Below are 18021 nucleotides of genomic sequence, written 5' to 3'. Positions count from 1 at the left end.
GCCCTGGATTGGGGACATTATCGTAGGAAGAGGTCCATGATGGGAGACATTGTTAAGTAAAGGGCTCAGGATGGGGGTCATTATTACAGGAAGGAGCCAAGATGGAGACATTATCATAGGAAGGGGCCCAGGATTGGGGACATTATTAAATAAAGGGCTCAGGATGGGGGACATTATTACAGGAAGGGGCCAAGATTGAGACATTATCATAGGAAGGGGCCCAGAATTGGGGACATTATTAAATAAAGGGCTCAGGATGGGGGTCATTATTACAGGAAGGGGCCAAGATGGAGACATTATCATAGGAAGGGGCCCAGGATTGGGGACATTATTAAATAAAGGGCTCAGAATGGGGGACATTATTACAGGAAGGGGCCAAGATGGGGTCCTTATCATAGGAAGGGGCCCAAGATGGGGGACATTATTAAATAAAGGGCTCAGGATGGGGGACATTATTAAAGGAAGATCCAGGATGGGAGACCTTATTAAATAAAGGGCCCAGGATGGGGGACATTATTACAGGAAGGGGCCAGGATGAGGGACATTATTTCAGGAAGGGGCAAGGATGAGGAACATTATTTCAGGAAGGGGCAAGGATTAGGGACATTATTTCAGGAAGGGGTAAGGATGGGGGACATTATTACAGGACGGGGCCAGGATGGAGGACATTATTACAGGACGGGGCGAGGATGAGGGATATTATTACAGGAAGCGACCAGGATGGGGGGACATTATTACATGAAGGGGCCAGGATGAGGGACATTATTTCAGGAAGGAGCCAGGATGAGGGACATTATTTCAGAAAGGGGCAAGGATGGGGGACATTATTACAGGACGGGGCCAGGATGGAGGACATTATTACAGGACGGGGCCAGGATGAGGGATATTATTACAGGAAGCGACCAGGATGGGGTACATTATTACATGAAGGGGCCAGGGTGGAGGACATTATGAAATAAAGGGTCCAGGATGGGGGGGACATTAATACATAGGGGGCAAACACTTATGTTTTTGTAGGCTCTAGAGATACATCTGACCAACATGCAGGTGTTGGCCCAGTTCCGAATTTTTCTCCGGGGCCCTTCAGACTCTAGTTACGCCGCTGAGTATGACCCATAGATATAGACTTTCTAGTGCAGAATTTATGGGATTTATCCTCACTTCATTCTGTTCTTTTATTGTCTAATTCCCAAATTTATGTGTCCTTTAATGGAAGCGAATGGTCAAAAGGTGAAATGTTGTTTTAATGAAGAGGAAATGTAAAATGTTAATAATGGAGGATAACGATCAATTAAGTCATTTGTCTGCCCTTTTAATTATACAGGGACTCCAATAAAGAAGGATTTTGCTTAATTACTTTCCTACCTTACAGTCCAGCAGAATAACTCCTGAAATAAGAGAATTCTTTATTAATTTAATTGTAATAAAACCAATAAGATTCTACCAGGACCCTCTAATATAATAATATGTCCTAAATCACAATCAATGGATCTTATAGGGGGCCGGAATATTCTGGATTATCGGACAGTCATAGAGATATATAGGTAGCCATCGTTTCCATTGGATAATTCTTCTTAAAACAATTAGTTTTAGTTTTTCAATTCAACCATTAATACAATTTTATATAAATATAATTTTTTTATACTAGACTGACACTTCTTGTTCTATTAAGATCAAATCTCAGCAGTCAACTCATTATCATCACAGGATCAATAATTCACAATATATTATGTCACAGCTCACCTCCTACCCCTCCCTGCATAATGACCTCTGCGCTGTACATAGGGCAGGTCCAAAACAATCTCCCATAGAAAAGATGATGTCACAAATAACCTCCTTCTCCTTCCTGCACAGTGGCATTTATAGGGCGTGCCTACAACACTTTCCAAAAGAAGTCAATAAACGATGTCAATAAACGATGTCACAGCTCGCCTCCTACCTCTCCCTGCACAATGATCTCTGCATAGAACATAGAGCAGGCCCAAAACAATCTCTCATAACAAATGATGTCACAGATAAGCTCCTTCTCCTTCCTGCACAATGGCCTTCACAGGGCATTCCCACAACACACTCCAAAAAAAGTCAATAGAGAATGTCACAGCTCACCTCCTACCCCTCCCTGCACAATGACATAGAGCAAACCCAAAACAATCTCCCACAGAAAAGATGATGTCACAGGTAACCATCTTCTCCTTCCCCACAATGGACTTCACATTTGCATGCCCACAACACTCTCCAAAAAAGTCAATAGATGATGTCACATCTCACCTCCTGCTCCAACATAGAGCAGGCCCAAAACAATTTCCCAGAGAGGACAAAATATGATGCTACAGCTCACCTACTCCTTCTTGCACAGTGACGTCTGATCAGATCATAGAGCATGCCCATAAGACTCTCCTTAAGAAATCAAAAGATGATGTCACAGATCACCTCCTCCCCTTCCCTGCACAATGGCATTTGTACAGATCATAGAGCATGCTTACAATACTCTCCCATAGAAATTAATAGATGATCTCACAGCTCACCTCCTTTCTCTTCCTGCACAACGACCTCTACATAGATCATACGACATGCCCGCAACGCTTCCCCATAAAAGGAAACGTATGATATCACAGCTAACCTCCTCCCTCTTCATGCAAAATGCTCTTTGCACAGATTGTAGAGCATGCCCACAATATTTTCCCATAGAAATCAATGGGTGATATATCACAGGTCACCTCCTCCCCTTCCTGCTCAATGACCTCTGCGGAGAACACAGGACATGACCATCTCAGGGGCAGTTGACCATGAACTGCAACCCCTTGATCTGGTAGGTAAAGAGGCTGACGGAATAAAAGAAGGAGGAGCGATTTCCATTTTGGGATTTATGATTGAAGGATGTTACACACCTAGGAGATCTCGAGACGTCACTCCGCTCCGTCCTTCTTCTGAAACTTAAACATTAAGAAATGAAGATAAAACCTCCGCAGCAGCAGCAGCCGCGCGACCACTGGCCTCAATCCAGAAACTTCAAAACCTTCTTCTGCTGATAAAATTAGCTAATAAGCTTCTGCCCTTCTGCAGGGGGAGACGTCACCTCCGAAAGTGACATTTTCCCTGGTTGGTTTTATTTATAAGGTTACAGACATTAAAATGTAGACACAGTGATTTAGGTGTTTGCTACATTATTTAAAAGTGACATTTTTCTGGAATTTTTCCAGAATCTTTTAATCTTCCCGGGATTGCGATGAATAATATATGGCCTCCAACAATGTGTTTTACATATGGAGAAGAATCTGCAGAGCGGCTAAGAGCGAGGTCTGAAAGACGTCAGGATCAATCTGCTCCATTATAGGACGGCGAATATCAGTGGTGTCACCGAACCGGGGGAGACTGGGAACAGATCCTTTAGTCCAAGCGTGGCGCTGTACAACAGATCTATCTATTATCTATCTATGGCCGGCGTCCCTGCATGGTGTCACCTTACCCCTCCATGCAGGGATGCCGGCATATTCACCGCCCCGGCCCATGGTGTAGTTTCCTGCCTCCTGGTCTGCTCCCCTGCTCTTAAAGGGGTAGCGCACACATATAATGATATGCCCTCAGCCTGTAGCTGAGAGGCATTTAGTATAATTAGTACACCTTCAAGATGGCTTCCAGAAAAATGTTGGGAGTCATCCTGTATAAAAGACTCCCTCCCCCTTAGGGAGTCACCAAGCAACACATTGAATCATTAGGTAGTGTGATGTTCTACCAATAAAGTTGTGAGGTCCCCTGGTCTCGGTGTGGTCAGTAACCTGAACCCGAATCCCTGGTCCTGGTGCGGCCAGTCCTGAATTCGAACATTTGATCACAGTTTGGCCAGTCCTGAACCCGAATCGCTGGTCCTGGTGCGGCCAGTCCTGAATCCGAACATCTGATCACAGTTTGGCCAGTCCTGAACCCGAATCCCTGGTCCTGGTGCGGCCAGTCCTGAATCCAAACATCTGATCACAGCTTGGCCAGTCCTGAACCCGAATCCCTGGTCCTGGTGCGGCCAGTCCTGAATCCGAACATCTGATCACAGTTTGGCCAGTCCTGAACCCGAATCCCTGGTCCTGGTGCGGCCAGTCCTGAATCCGAACATCTGATCACAGTTTGGCCAGTCCTGAATCCGAATCCCTAGTCCTGGTGCGGCCAGTCCTGAGTCCGAACATCTGATCACAGTTTGGCCAGTCCTGAACCCGAATCCCTGGTCCTGGTGCGGCCAGTCCTGAATCCGAACATCTGATCACAGTTTGGCCAGTCCTGAACCCGAATCCCTAGTCCTGGTGCGGCCAGTCCTGAATCCGAACATCTGATCACAGTTTGGCCAGTCCTGAACCCGAATCCCTGGTCTGGGTGCGGCCAGTCTTGAACCTGAATTCCGTGGTCTTAGTGCAGAAAGTGTCTGAACGTTGTACCCCGGTCCATGTGCAGCCAGTCCATGAATCAGTATCCGAGACCTGTATGTCTGAAGGTAGTCCTAGTCTGTGTCAGTCAACCTGACCCTTGGGGCAGGCTGCTGCGGTACCAGGGACTGCCTAGGAGTGGTATCAGGCGGCTACCTGCAGCTCAAGCCTGACTCCACCACCAGGAGCTCAAGTGAACACCTAGTAACTACTTATATACAGCCCTTCCTAGGCAGACCCAGTCATGTGGCACAGTGGGTCCACAAACCTCATGTGCCACCTGCAGGCATGACACTATCTATCTAAAAAACTTGTATCTACCTTCCTTCCCTTCCTTTTCTCTTTTCTTCCATCTCTTGTTTCCTTCTTTTTTTCCTTGCTTACCTCTCTTTTTTTCTTTCCTTCCTTCTATCCCTCTCTCTCTTTTTTCCTTCCCTCACTTCAGTCCCTCTTTCGTTCCTTCTTTTCTTTTTCTCCTTTTGTTTATTTCCTTCCTTCCTTCTTTCTTTCTTTCTTTCTTCCTTCCTTGCTTCCTTTCCGTTCTACCTCCTCTTTCTTTTTCTTCCTTCCTTCCCTTCCCTCCTTCCTTTCCTTTGCCTCCCTCTTTTGTTTCCTTCCTTATTTTTCTTTCTTCCTCCTTTCCCTTCTCTCCTTCTTGCCTTCTTTCTCTTTTTCCTTCCTTCCCTCTTTCTTTGTTCCTTCCTTCCTACCTTTTTTCTTTTTCTTTTTCCTCCTTCTTTCCTTCCTTAACCTCCCTTCCCTGTCCCTCCTTCCTTCCTTCAATTTGCTTCCCTCTCTTTTTTCCTTCCTTCCTTTTCTTCCTTCCTTTCCTTCTCTCCTTCTTTACTTCCCTCTTTTTTTTCCTTCCTTGCTTCCTTTCCTCTCGCTCACTCTATCTCACTATCTGTCTCTCTATCCATCACTGAATGATGTTTGTATAAATTTGGGGGTTTCTAACTTTTTGTAACACCCGCACCAACCAATCACTAGAAGTAGGTGACAGTTCCAATCTTCCAGAGGCCGTATAGTTTGTCCAGTGGAGCCCAGAGGAAAAGTCAAAATGGCTCCGCAGTTCTATAGAAATCATAAATATGTCAGTGAGATGTCTAATGACCCCCCCAAAAAAGTCAGGACTAGTGATGAGCGAGTATGTTTGGTTAACCCTTTCGGCGAGTATTCTCGGGCGAGTACCGAGTATCTTCAGAGTACTCAGTGATATGTTTGAATCACTCCCATGTGCATGATTTGTGACTGTTTGACAGCTTTAATACATGTGAGGAATGCGAAAGAAACAGGCATTCCTCACATGTATTAAAGCTATTTTGAACCATGTTGACTTGTGGACCTTCACCCCAATTCTGCACCATGATGGAGATCTCTACTTCCCAATGTCCGGGCTCCGTTCTTTTACTTACAGCTTCTGTTGGATTCAGAAATCTTCCAGGTCTGATACATTTAATTTCTTGTTGCATGGAGACCAACATCGGAGCATCCACAGAGCTCAGATCCCCTCCTCTGTTCTCTTAGTTTGACGCTGTCGAGCGCGACCATTTCTTATTCATTCTAACCGGCTCCAATTGTTGTTCTGTTTGACATTTTGACACTTACACAAAAAATATTACAAGAAGTGTTGACCGCTGGGGATCTGCCATTAAAATACTCTGTTTCTAAGCAAATAAATCCTTCTTTTCTGGGCGGTGTTGACTTCGGGATCACTGTAGAGCGCTTCTTTCCTTCCTCTGCTTCACTTGCTGAAGGCCAATTATCTCTGCATCAGAGCAGCTTGTAGGCTCCATTGTTGGGCAGCGCTGACCTCTTGTCTGCCCAGGTGGTTTTGTTAATATATTTATGGCCTCTTGTCCTCGCCGGTGCAGGATAACTGGTGAATTCCATTATATTCTTGGAGTTTTCTATCTTTCTCAAAATGAACTGATACAAGGACAATGGATACAATGTGTTCTACCCAAGTAATCAATGTTCTCTCGCGCTCAGCAGGAAGGACCTACATAACTGTCAGGAAGGTTTCTTCTTCGTTGCTAACTTAGCTTTTATTTTTCTTTTTTTTTATTGAGATGATCATTGCTTCCTTGGATTAATGAAAATCTGGTGCCTTAATCGGGGACTTGCCACTATTCTGTATGGCAAAGGAGCCTTAGCCTAAATAACAAGAATTAGTGAAAATAAGGATATTGAAAACAGACGGATGCGTCTCTCCACTTATGAGCCACTTCACTTTTGAACTCATCATTTACTAAAATGTTTCATGACCAAGACAAGAAAGACAGTCAGCTCACTGAGAGATCAGGTTACAGCTGCCTATTCTGTTCTTCAAAAGCAAGGAGGAGAATTGAAGATATGAGAAAAGTGTTTCAAGCAGAAACCCCGTCAGGAAATTATCTATTTTGGGGAAATTATTTATTTTGGGGAGGTTTTGGAGGAATTTTCTTTTCTGGAAGAGAATAGTTTTTTTTCCTGTAGCGTTTCTTTTTTTTTCAACTTTTTGATTAGTCACCACCTGGTTTGGAGCAGATGCTTTCACTTTCCTTTTTTTCTACCAAAACCTGAAATGGGAAAAAAAATGTCTAAAAACTGCGCAAAGAGGATAACCCTCCCATGGCTCAAAATAGCATAGCTGTGTGTACCAGCTACATACATCTCCGCTTATGAGCCACTTATTTCCCCTTTGTGGAAAACAGACTAAAATCCCAATTGAACAAGGCAAGAAAAACTGTCAGCTCACTGAGTGGTCAGGTTACAACAGCCTATTAAAGTCTATGGAGAGACACAGAGACTTTGATGCTGCTTTCTAGCAAGTGTGTTATCTCATCCCTGTGCAGGATTCATAGCCACACTGCTCAGTACTGCTGTATAATGTTCTCTATGCCGCTGCTTTGTAGCAAGTGTTTCTCACCCCCAGTGTTGGTTCACAACTACACTGTTCAGTACTTTTGTATAGTGTCCTTCCTTGTTACTGCTTTGTAGCAAGTATTTATCCCCCTCAATGCTGGATTCACAGCTACTGCTCAGTACTTTTGTATAGTGTCCTTTATTTTTGTTGCTTTATAGCAAGTATTTTCCCCCCAATGCTGAATTCACAGCTACACTGTTCAGTACTTCTGCATAGTGTCCTCCATGTTGCTGCTTTGTAGCAAGTGTTTCTCACCCCCAGTGCTGGATTCACAACTACACTGGTCAGTACTTCTGTATAGTGTCCTTCCTTTTTGATGCTTTGTATCAAGTGCCCCCCCCAATGCTGGATTCACAACTACACTTCTCAGTACTTCTGTACAGTGTCCTCCATGTTGCTGCTTTGTAGCAAGTATTTCTCACCCACAATGCTGAATTCACAGCTATACTACTTAATACTTTTGTATAGTGTCCTCCATGTTGCTGCTTTGTAGCATGTGTTTTTCTCCCCCCAATGATGGATTCACAGCTACACTGCTCAGTATTGCTGTATAATATTATCCATGCTGCTGCTGAACATGTGCTTCATAGGATATATACAGGCAGTAGAGCAGGAATCTCTCTTGTCTGTGTGTGCTGCATATAGGAGACATTATAGCAGTTCATCTCCACCCACTCACTCAGAGACAACTGCACATCAGCTAAAGAAGGTAAAACTGATGAAAAATTCAAGAAATAAGGTAATTAATGGTCCAAAAATAGTTATTCCTCTGTCATATGACAAGTTATCTTGAACTGTCACCTGAAACGACAGGCACGTTTTGTAATTATAAGTTATTCCATTACTGGGACCCCCAGTGATCTGTGTAATCTGTATAGAAAGCTGGCAGGGAATTTACAATTTCCCTACAGCACCTCCACAGGACAAATAGGGTATTACATCAGTGATGTGTCCATGCATTTCATTGACATGTTGGCTCCTCTCGATACTTTTCGTAGCCAATCTTTCCTCCAACTAAGGAATGATAAGGAGAAGGAAACTTCTTAGAAACAAATTCTTTAAGAAAAAGTATTGTAAAAGGAGTTTAATCCCCTTCTGCGACTGCATTAAAATGTGATTGCGAGAAGCGCCACGTTCCTGTAGATCAGGTGACCGCGCACGAAATCGGTGTCATCTATTTTACAATGATAGAACCCAAAGAAGAAAAACCAGCGGTAAACCCGCTCCTAACGTGAATCATTTATCAACATGTAACCTGAGATTGGATGAGTAATGGGCGATTCAGATTCAATTCTGGCCGCGGCGCTGGTTGAAGCTCGTGGTTATTGGGATTGCATTCGTAACGACGAGTCGCTTTTCAGTTTTACTAAGAATAGGAGCGGGCGGCGCGGACCTTTCACTTGTCTTACATTCAGGTTCGATATATTTCTAGAGTCTTATAAGTTAAGTCTTCACCGAACTTGGAGATGGAATACACACGGCACAATATTATCGGTATTTTTTGCTTTTTTATCAAAATCTACCAACCACTACTTTGTAGTATTGGAATATAGAAATAAGGGTCATAAAGTTTATTTATTTTCAGCTCCAAGACATTTCGAAAAATCAGAAAAATTCAATATTTTGCCATGCAAAAAAACGAGTCAACTTCCGAGTAACCAATCCCCTCGAACAGCAAAGAATTCCAAAGCTAATCCGTTAACCTTGATCCTTGCTCGGGAAACTGCGTAAGCCATTTGTATCCTTTTTATGAAGTTTGGAACATTTTCTCCATTGTTCTCTCCGTTGTCAAAATCCAAGGAAAGGATAGTCCTGTTCTTCGACATCATAAGAATTGAAAGTTTAAGAAAAGTTTTTTAAGTGGAGGCAATGTCAGGAAATGATTATTCTATGGAGCAAAAACTGAGCGGAAACTCTCCAAATCTCAAAAATCCTCAAAACCATTGATTTTCTGCTCAGTTTCTGCTGTAAAAATGGAACAAAAAGGCTCAATGTGAACATAGCCTTCAGGAGGATTTTGAAACATTCTGGACGATGTTTTATTTTTCACCTAAAGCATTTTGTTGCAACCTTCTGATTGGACATTACCTGGTTTGGAGCAGATTCCTTTACTTACCTCTTTTCCACAATGCGGCTTTCAAAAACTGAAAAATATACTCTATAAACTCTACATGTTAACAGCAAAGAGGATTGACCTGTCAGAGCAAAATGGCGTAAGTGTACATAACAGCCACGTGCATCTCCACTTAAGAGCCACTTCTTCTGCCTTTTTGCTGAAAACCTACTGAAATCTGTCCTGAATCTGATCAAGACAAGACAGACTGTCAGCTCACTGAGTGATCAGGTTACAGCAGCCTATTAAAATTTTTGAAGAGGAGAGTCACACAGTCTTTAGTTGGTTTGGTTTGTATTTTTGACGTTGAGAAAGACAATGGTCTGGGGCCGCAACGTGTTGGTACTAATAAAAACCTTATCTGAAGCTCCAAGGCTCCTCAGCACAGCCCACCTAAAGTGATTCTATCCATTCTGGTAAACACAGACTTTAGTCCTGTGTTATCTCATCCAGGTGCCAGATTCACAATTACACAGCTCAGTACTCCTGTTTTAGTCTTGTTTTCTAGTAAGTGTGTTATCTCATGCCAGTGCTGGATTCACAATTACACTGCTCAGTACTCCTGTTTTAGTCTTGTGTGTTATCTCATGCCAGTGCAGGATTCACAATTACACTGCTCAGTACTCCTGTTTTAGTCTTGTTTTCTAGTAAGTGTGTTATCTCATGCCAGTGCTGGATTCACAATTACACTGCTCAGTACTCCTGTTTTAGTCTTGTTTTCTAGTAAGTGTGTTATCTCATGCCAGTGCTGGATTCACAATTACACAGCTCAGTACTCCTGTTTTAGTCTTGTTTTCTAGTAAGTGTGTTATCTCATGCCAGTGCTGGATTCACAATTACACTGCTCAGTACTCCTGTTTTAGTCTTGTTTTCTAGTAAGTGTGTTATCTCATGCCAGTGCTGGATTCACAATTACACAGCTCAGTACTCCTGTTTTAGTCTTGTTTTCTAGTAAGTGTGTTATCTCATGCCAGTGCTGGATTCACAATTACACTGCTCAGTACTCCTGTTTTAGTCTTGTTTTCCAGTAAGTGTGTTATCTCATGCCAGTGCTGGATTCACAATTACACAGCTCAGTACTCCTGTTTTAGTCTTGTTTTCTAGTAAGTGTGTTATCTCATGCCAGTGCTGGATTCACAATTACACTGCTCAGTACTCCTGTTTCAGTACTGCTTTCTAACGAGTGTGTTATCTCATCTCAGTACTGGATTCATAATTACACTGTTCAGTACTCCTGTTTGAGTCCTGCTTTCTAGCAAGTGTGCTATCTCATCCCACTGCTGAATTCATAATTGCACTGCTCAGTACTCCTGTTTTAGTCCTGCTTTCTATTAAATGTGTTAACTCATCCCAGTGCTGGATTCACAGTAACACTGCTCAGTACTCCTGTTTTACTTCTGCTTTCTAGGAAGTGTGTTAACTCATCCCAGTGCTGGATTGACATTTACACTGCTCAATACTCCGGGTAAAATGTTCTCCGTATACTGCTACTGCTGCTTCATCTGCTACATAGAGACAGAAAGCAGGAATCCCTCATGTCTGTGTGTGCTGTGCATGGGAGACATCATAGCAGCTAGTTTCCATCCACTAGCTCAGAGAGAACTGAAATTAGAGATAGATCCTGCAGAGGGGAATCTGGTGAAGAAAAAAAATAATACATAATAAAAGTCATATAATGGGGAAAAGAACGGCATTATATGGTGACATTAATAGCGGTATTATTTGGCCAATATATGGTGACATTATTTGTAAACTATATGGTGGTATTGCATGGTAGTAACACATGGGTAATGTACAGAGGCTCTATGTGTGTATTATATTGTGTCACTAGTTGGCGGTATTAAATGGACACTGTAACGATTGGACATTTTGTGGTTCCTTTACAGTGTAAATAAGCAGCGCTGGTTGTGATACGGTTTGTTATCTTCTCATCTTGTTGTATCTTCTGTATGATGAAAAAGCCCGGCCTGACTCGCTGTCACCAGTGCTATAAATCCTCCCTGATTATCAGATATTAAGTGTGCATTTCCTATACTCTCCCATGGATTTGTTACTTTATCTCCAGTATATAAATAATGGATTTTTTTTTTATTTTTCTCTACAGCTTAATGTCACCACAATGTCACTCGTCCTAGTCCAATATAAATGACGGAGAATCATATTTGTTTGGAATTCTCCTGTTTTTTCTACATTTAATAAATAGCGAGCGAGAATGACACTACAATGGATGCGCCATTGATTCTCAATGATCTTATTTGACCTTTGTAAAAATCCGTCGGGAATTTTGTTTCGGTATTCAGCCCGGTATAAAATTAGCCTTGACAATTTCTAAGAGAAGGAATGTGAAACGCGCTTCTACATTATTTAAAAAAATAAAAAAATAAATAAAAAAAAAACGTCATGTAAATTGCAGCCATCTGAACGGAAAAATATTAAAAAAAAATTATAAAATGACATAGTATAAAAGATTTTAAAATAGTATTAAGATTTAATGTGAACGTTGCTTACATTTTTTAATATATGTTTAGAACAGTCAGACCTTCCCCTTTCATGAAACAAAGCACAAAATCTCCCCTGCTTAGAGATAAAAAAAAGTTTGGTTACCTACAGCCACCACTAGGGGGAGCTCCCTGCATACTGCTTTATCATTGCGTTCAATGTAAAAACAGTATGAAGCAAGCTCCCCCCTAGTGGTGAATTCTTTTCATTATATTCCAGTTTTGTATTAGAAAAACTAATCTCCAAATCAAAGATATAGGTTGAGATGACCCCAGATCACTAAGGCAAAGAAGTGCATAAGTATTGGTGAGACTGTGCCCCTCTGGTCTCATTAAACTTTGTCAGATTGGGGTAATAGATACGTAAAGTGGAAAATATATAGAAAAGATTAGTGTTTATATATAATAAATGCCAGCGCATGAAGACAGGTCTGATATGTACTAGGACTCCTAAAAAAAGTCACAGTGACGCTTTATGACGTCTAACCTCTCTCCAAACCTCATGTCTTATCTAGCTACCTTGTTTTCTAATTCCGGTCTTCTTTACTTTCCTTCTTTCTTCCATCCTTCCATTCTTCTTTCCTTCCTTCCTCATTCCTTCCTTCATACTTTTCTTTCTCCCTTATTTCCTCATCCTTCAATTCTTCTTTCTCTCCTCCATCGCTCTCTTATTTTCTTCCTATGATATTTTCTTATTCAGTTCCTGTCTTTCGTCCTCCCTTTTCTCTCCCTTCTTTATTTCTTTCTTTTTCTTTCCTCTTCCCTATCTCTGCCTCTCCATCTCTTTCCTCCACTCTTTCTCCTATCTTTCTTCCCTTCATTCATTGCTATTTGACCATTTTTTCTTCTTACTCTGCATATTCTCTCTTCCTTCTGTCTCCCTTCCTTTTTCCTTCTTCCTTTCTTTAACCCTCCTCCTTCCCTCTGTTCTGTCCTTCTCCTTCTATGCATCTTTCCTTTTCCCTTCATTTGACCCTTCTTTCTCCTTTTCCTCCTCATATCTCATCCCTTTCCTCTTTCTCATGATTCTAACCCTTCCTTCTTCCCTTCATCCCCTTCCCTTGCTCTGTCCTTCTTCTATTCTCACCCTCTGTCCATTCCTTCTCTCTTTTCATCCCTCCTTCTGTTTCTTTCTACTCTTTTTCTCTGTTCCTTTCCTCTCCCTTCCTCTGTGTTCCCTTCTACTCTTCCCTCCATCTGTCCCTTATTTCTCCATATCTCCTCCCTCTCTTTTCCCTTTCCCCTCCTTTTCCCTTATATCCCTTCCTTCTCCCTCTGTCATTTCCTCCTCTCTTTCTCCCACTGTCCCTTCCTTCATTTTCCTCACTCTCTCCTTCCCTTTTCCTTTCCTCCACCCTCTCTCCGTCCTTTCCTTCTTCTTTCTCCTTCTGTCCCTTCTTCCTTCTTCTGCCTTCTTCTTCTTCCATCTTTTCCTTTCTCTTCTATCCCATTTGTCTCTTTCCATTCCTTCTTTTTCTTCCCTCTGTTCCTTCCTCTTTTATCTTTCCTTTTATTTGTCTGTTCATTTCCTTCTTCCTCTTCTTTCTGTTCCTTCCTTTTTTTCTTTTCCTTCTCATTGCCTCTGTCCCTTCCTTCTCCGTTTCCTCCTTTCTCTTTCCCTTTCTTCCTTCCTTCTTCCTCGCTGCCTTGCTTCCTCCTCCCTCTGTCATTTCCTCCTCTCTTTCTCCCACTGTCCCTTCCTTCATTTTCCTCACTCTCTCCTTCCCTTTTCCTTTCCTACACCCTCTCTCCGTCCTTTCCTTCTTCTTTCTCCTTCTGTCCCTTCTTCCTTCTTCATCCTTCTTCTGCCTTCTTCTTGTTCTCTTCTATCCCATTTGTCTCTTTCCATTCCTTCTTTTTCTTCCCTCTGTTCCTTCCTCTTTTATCTTTCCTTTTATTTGTCTCTTCATTTCCTTCTTCCTCTTCTTTCTGTTCCTTCCTTTTTTTCTCTTCCTTCTCATTGTCTCTGCCCCTTCCTTCTCCTTTTCCTCCTTTCTCTTTCCCTTTCTTCCTTCCTTCTTCCTCTCTGTCTTGCTTCCTCCTCCCTTTTCTATCTTCCTTCCATTCTCGTCCTTAGGCTGGTCCTACATGGCAACGTTCAATTTTACAAGATTACTAATGGAAACTGGTTGTGAGATCGCTTACCACTGTTGCAAAAATTCTAATCCTGTGGGACTTTTTCAGCGATCATATGGTCACTTACCACGGCTTCCATTGGGGGAACATGTAGATTTTGGTAATTCCACCATTTAACCACAAAATTTGGTGCATTTTTACCAGAAGCCTCAGACAAGATTCACAGGGACGCAGCAATACGGGACTTTATTTTTTCTCCAAATGAAGTTAATTTCTTAGAAAATGTCTTTGAACTATTTAGATGGAAAGCGGAGAAAACATCGCTGCCGTCACAGAATTTACATCCAGATTTTTGATGCCTCATTTGTTCCAAAACTGAAGCAAATAGACAAAAAAGTAACAAAAACAACAAATTTTAGCCAATGCTTCACTATACGGACCCCAATGGAATAATATTGACTAAAGAGACTACAGCACTCAGCATCCGCTGAAAGATGCTCCAAAGGATCCATATGGAGCAAGAATATTCTAAGCTTCAGACCCCCCCAAAAAAGAGATTTCAAGATAAAAAAGTAACATTTCTGTCACCAGGATCCATAACTGCCGCGAGGAATGAGATCTGCAGCATGGACGTCAAATCCTCTCCCAGAAACGCACAATTCAGGTGTAATATGTGAGATCCTGATATTACTATTCCAGGAAAATGCAAATAACGAACAACCAGAATATGAAACACATGTTATTCCAGGCGGCCGAGAGGCCGGAAAACTCCAAGGAAATCAATAAGGAGAAGATTCTCCAAACACCAATGTTACATCAAACCTGTTCTGTAATTCATCTCATTAACATGCAAGTTGTCTAATTAATTACATCAGATTATTACTGGAAGAAAACAGCTGGAAAGATAGATAGATAGATAGATAATAGATAGATAATAGATAGATAGATAATAGATAGATAGATAGATAGATAGATAGATAATAGATAGATAATAGATAGATAATAGATAGATAGATAATAGATAGATAGATAGATAGATAATAGATAGATAGATAGATAGATAGATGGATAGATAGATAGATAATAGATAGATAGATAATAGATAGATAGATAGATAGATAATAGATAGATGATAGATAATAGATAGATAATAGATAGATGATAGATAATAGATAGATAATAGATAGATAATAGATAGATAGATAATAGATAGATAGATAGATAATAGATAGATAGATAATAGATAGATAATAGATAGATAATAGATAGATGATAGATAGATAATAGATAGATAATAGATAGATAGATAATAGATAGATAATAGATAGATAGATAATAGATAGATAATAGATTGATACAGTAGATAAATAGATAATATGTAGATAATAGGTAAATGATAGATAATAGATAGATAATAGATGATAGATAATAGATAGATGATAGATAATAGATAGATAATAGATAATAGATAGATGATAGATAATAGATGATAGATAATAGATAGATGATAGATAATAGATAGATAATAGATAGATAGATAGATGATAGATAATAGATAGATGATAGATAATAGATGATAAATAATAGATAGATAATAGATGATAGATAATAGATAGATAATAGATAGATAATAGATAGATAGATAATAGATAGAAAATAGATAGATAATAGATAGATAAATAGATAGATAATAGATAAATAGATAGATAATAGATAGATGATAGATAATAGATAGATAATAGACAGATAATAGATAGATAGATAATAGATAGATAGATAGATAATAGATTGAAAATAGATAAATAGATAGATCATAGATAGATAATAGATAGATAGATAGATAATAGATAGATAATAGATAAATAGATAATACATAGATAATAGATAATAGATAGATAGATAATAGATAATAGATAGATGATAGATAATAGACAGATGATAGATAGATAATAGATAGATAATAGATAGATAGATAGATAATACATAGATAATAGATAATACATAGATAATAGATAATAGATAGATAGATAATAGATAGATAATAGATAAATAGATAATACATAGATAATAGATAATAGATAGATGATAGATAATAGACAGATGATAGATAGATAATAGATAGATAATAGATAGATAGATAATAGATAGATAATAGATAGATGATAGATAGATGATAGATAGATAATAGATAGATAATAGATAGATAGATAATAGATAGATAGATAATAGATAGATGATAGATTGATACAGTAGATAGATAGATAATATGTAGATAATAGGTAAATGATAGATAATAGATAGATAATAGATAGATAGATAATAGATAGATAATAGATAGATGATATATAATAGATAGATGATAGATAATAGATGATAGATTATAGATAGATAATAGATAGATAGATAATAGATAGATAATAGATAGATAGATAATAGATAGATAATAGATAGATAATAGATAGATAGATAATAGATAGATAGATAATAGATAGATAGATAGATAATAGATAGATAGATAGAGGGATAGATAGATAGATAATAGATAGATAATAGATAGAATTGATGGATAATAGATAGATAATAGATAGATAGATAATAGATAGATAGATGGATAATAGATAGATAATAGATAGATAGATGGATAATAGATGGATAATAGATAGATAATAGATAGATAGATAGATAGATAATAGATAGATAATAGATAGATGGATAATAGATAGATAATAGATAGATAATAGATAGATGATAGATAATAGATAGATTATAGATAGATAATAGATAGATAATAGATAGATAGATAATAGATAGATAATAGATAGATAGATAGATAGATAATAGATAGATAATAGATTGATACAGTAGATAGATAGATAATATGTAGATAATAGATAGATAATAGATAGATAATAGATAGATAATAGATGATAGATAATAGATAGATAATAGATAATAGATAGATGATAGATAATAGATGATAGATAATAGATAGATGATAGATAATAGATAGATGATAGATAATAGATAGATAGATAATAGATAGATAATAGATAGATAGATAATAGATAGATGATAGATAATAGATGATAGATAATAGATAGATAATAGATGATAGATAATAGATAGATAATAGATAGATAGATAATAGATAGAAAATAGATAGATAATAGATAGATAAATAGATAGATAATAGATAAATAGATAGATAATAGATAGATGATAGATAATAGATAGATAATAGATAGATAATAGATAGATAGATAATAGATAGATAGATAGATAATAGATTGAAAATAGATAAATAGATAGATCATAGATAGATAATAGATAGATAATAGATAGATAATAGATAAATAGATAATACATAGATAATAGATAATAGATAGATGATAGATAATAGACAGATGATAGATAGATAATAGATAGATAATAGATAGATAGATAGATAATACATAGATAATAGATAGATAATAGATAATAGATAGATAGATAATAGATAGATAATAGATAAATAGATAATACATAGATAATAGATAATAGATAGATGATAGATAATAGACAGATGATAGATAGATAATAGATAGATAATAGATAGATAGATAGATAGATAATACATAGATAATAGATAGATAATAGATAATAGATAGATAGATAATAGATAGATAATAGATAAATAAATAATACATAGATAATAGATAATAGATAGATGATAGATAATAGACAGATGATAGATAGATAATAGATAGATAATAGATAGATAGATAGATAATACATAGATAATAGATAGATTATAGATAATAGATAGATAATAGATAGATAATAGATAGATAATTGATAGATAATAGATAGATAATAGATAGATAATAGATAGATGATAGATAGATGATAGATAGATAATAGATAGATAATAGATAGATAGATAGATAATAGATAGATAATAGATAGATGATAGATTGATACAGTAGATAGATAGATAATTTGTAGATAATAGGTAAATGATAGATAATAGATAGATAA

This window comes from Phyllobates terribilis, unplaced genomic scaffold (assembly GCF_046119375.1).
Source record: "Phyllobates terribilis strain yellow unplaced genomic scaffold, ASM4611937v1 Scaffold_14__1_contigs__length_39327217, whole genome shotgun sequence".
In the NCBI taxonomy this organism is placed as follows: Eukaryota; Metazoa; Chordata; class Amphibia; order Anura; family Dendrobatidae; genus Phyllobates; species Phyllobates terribilis.
This window is presented reverse-complemented; position numbering follows the sequence as displayed.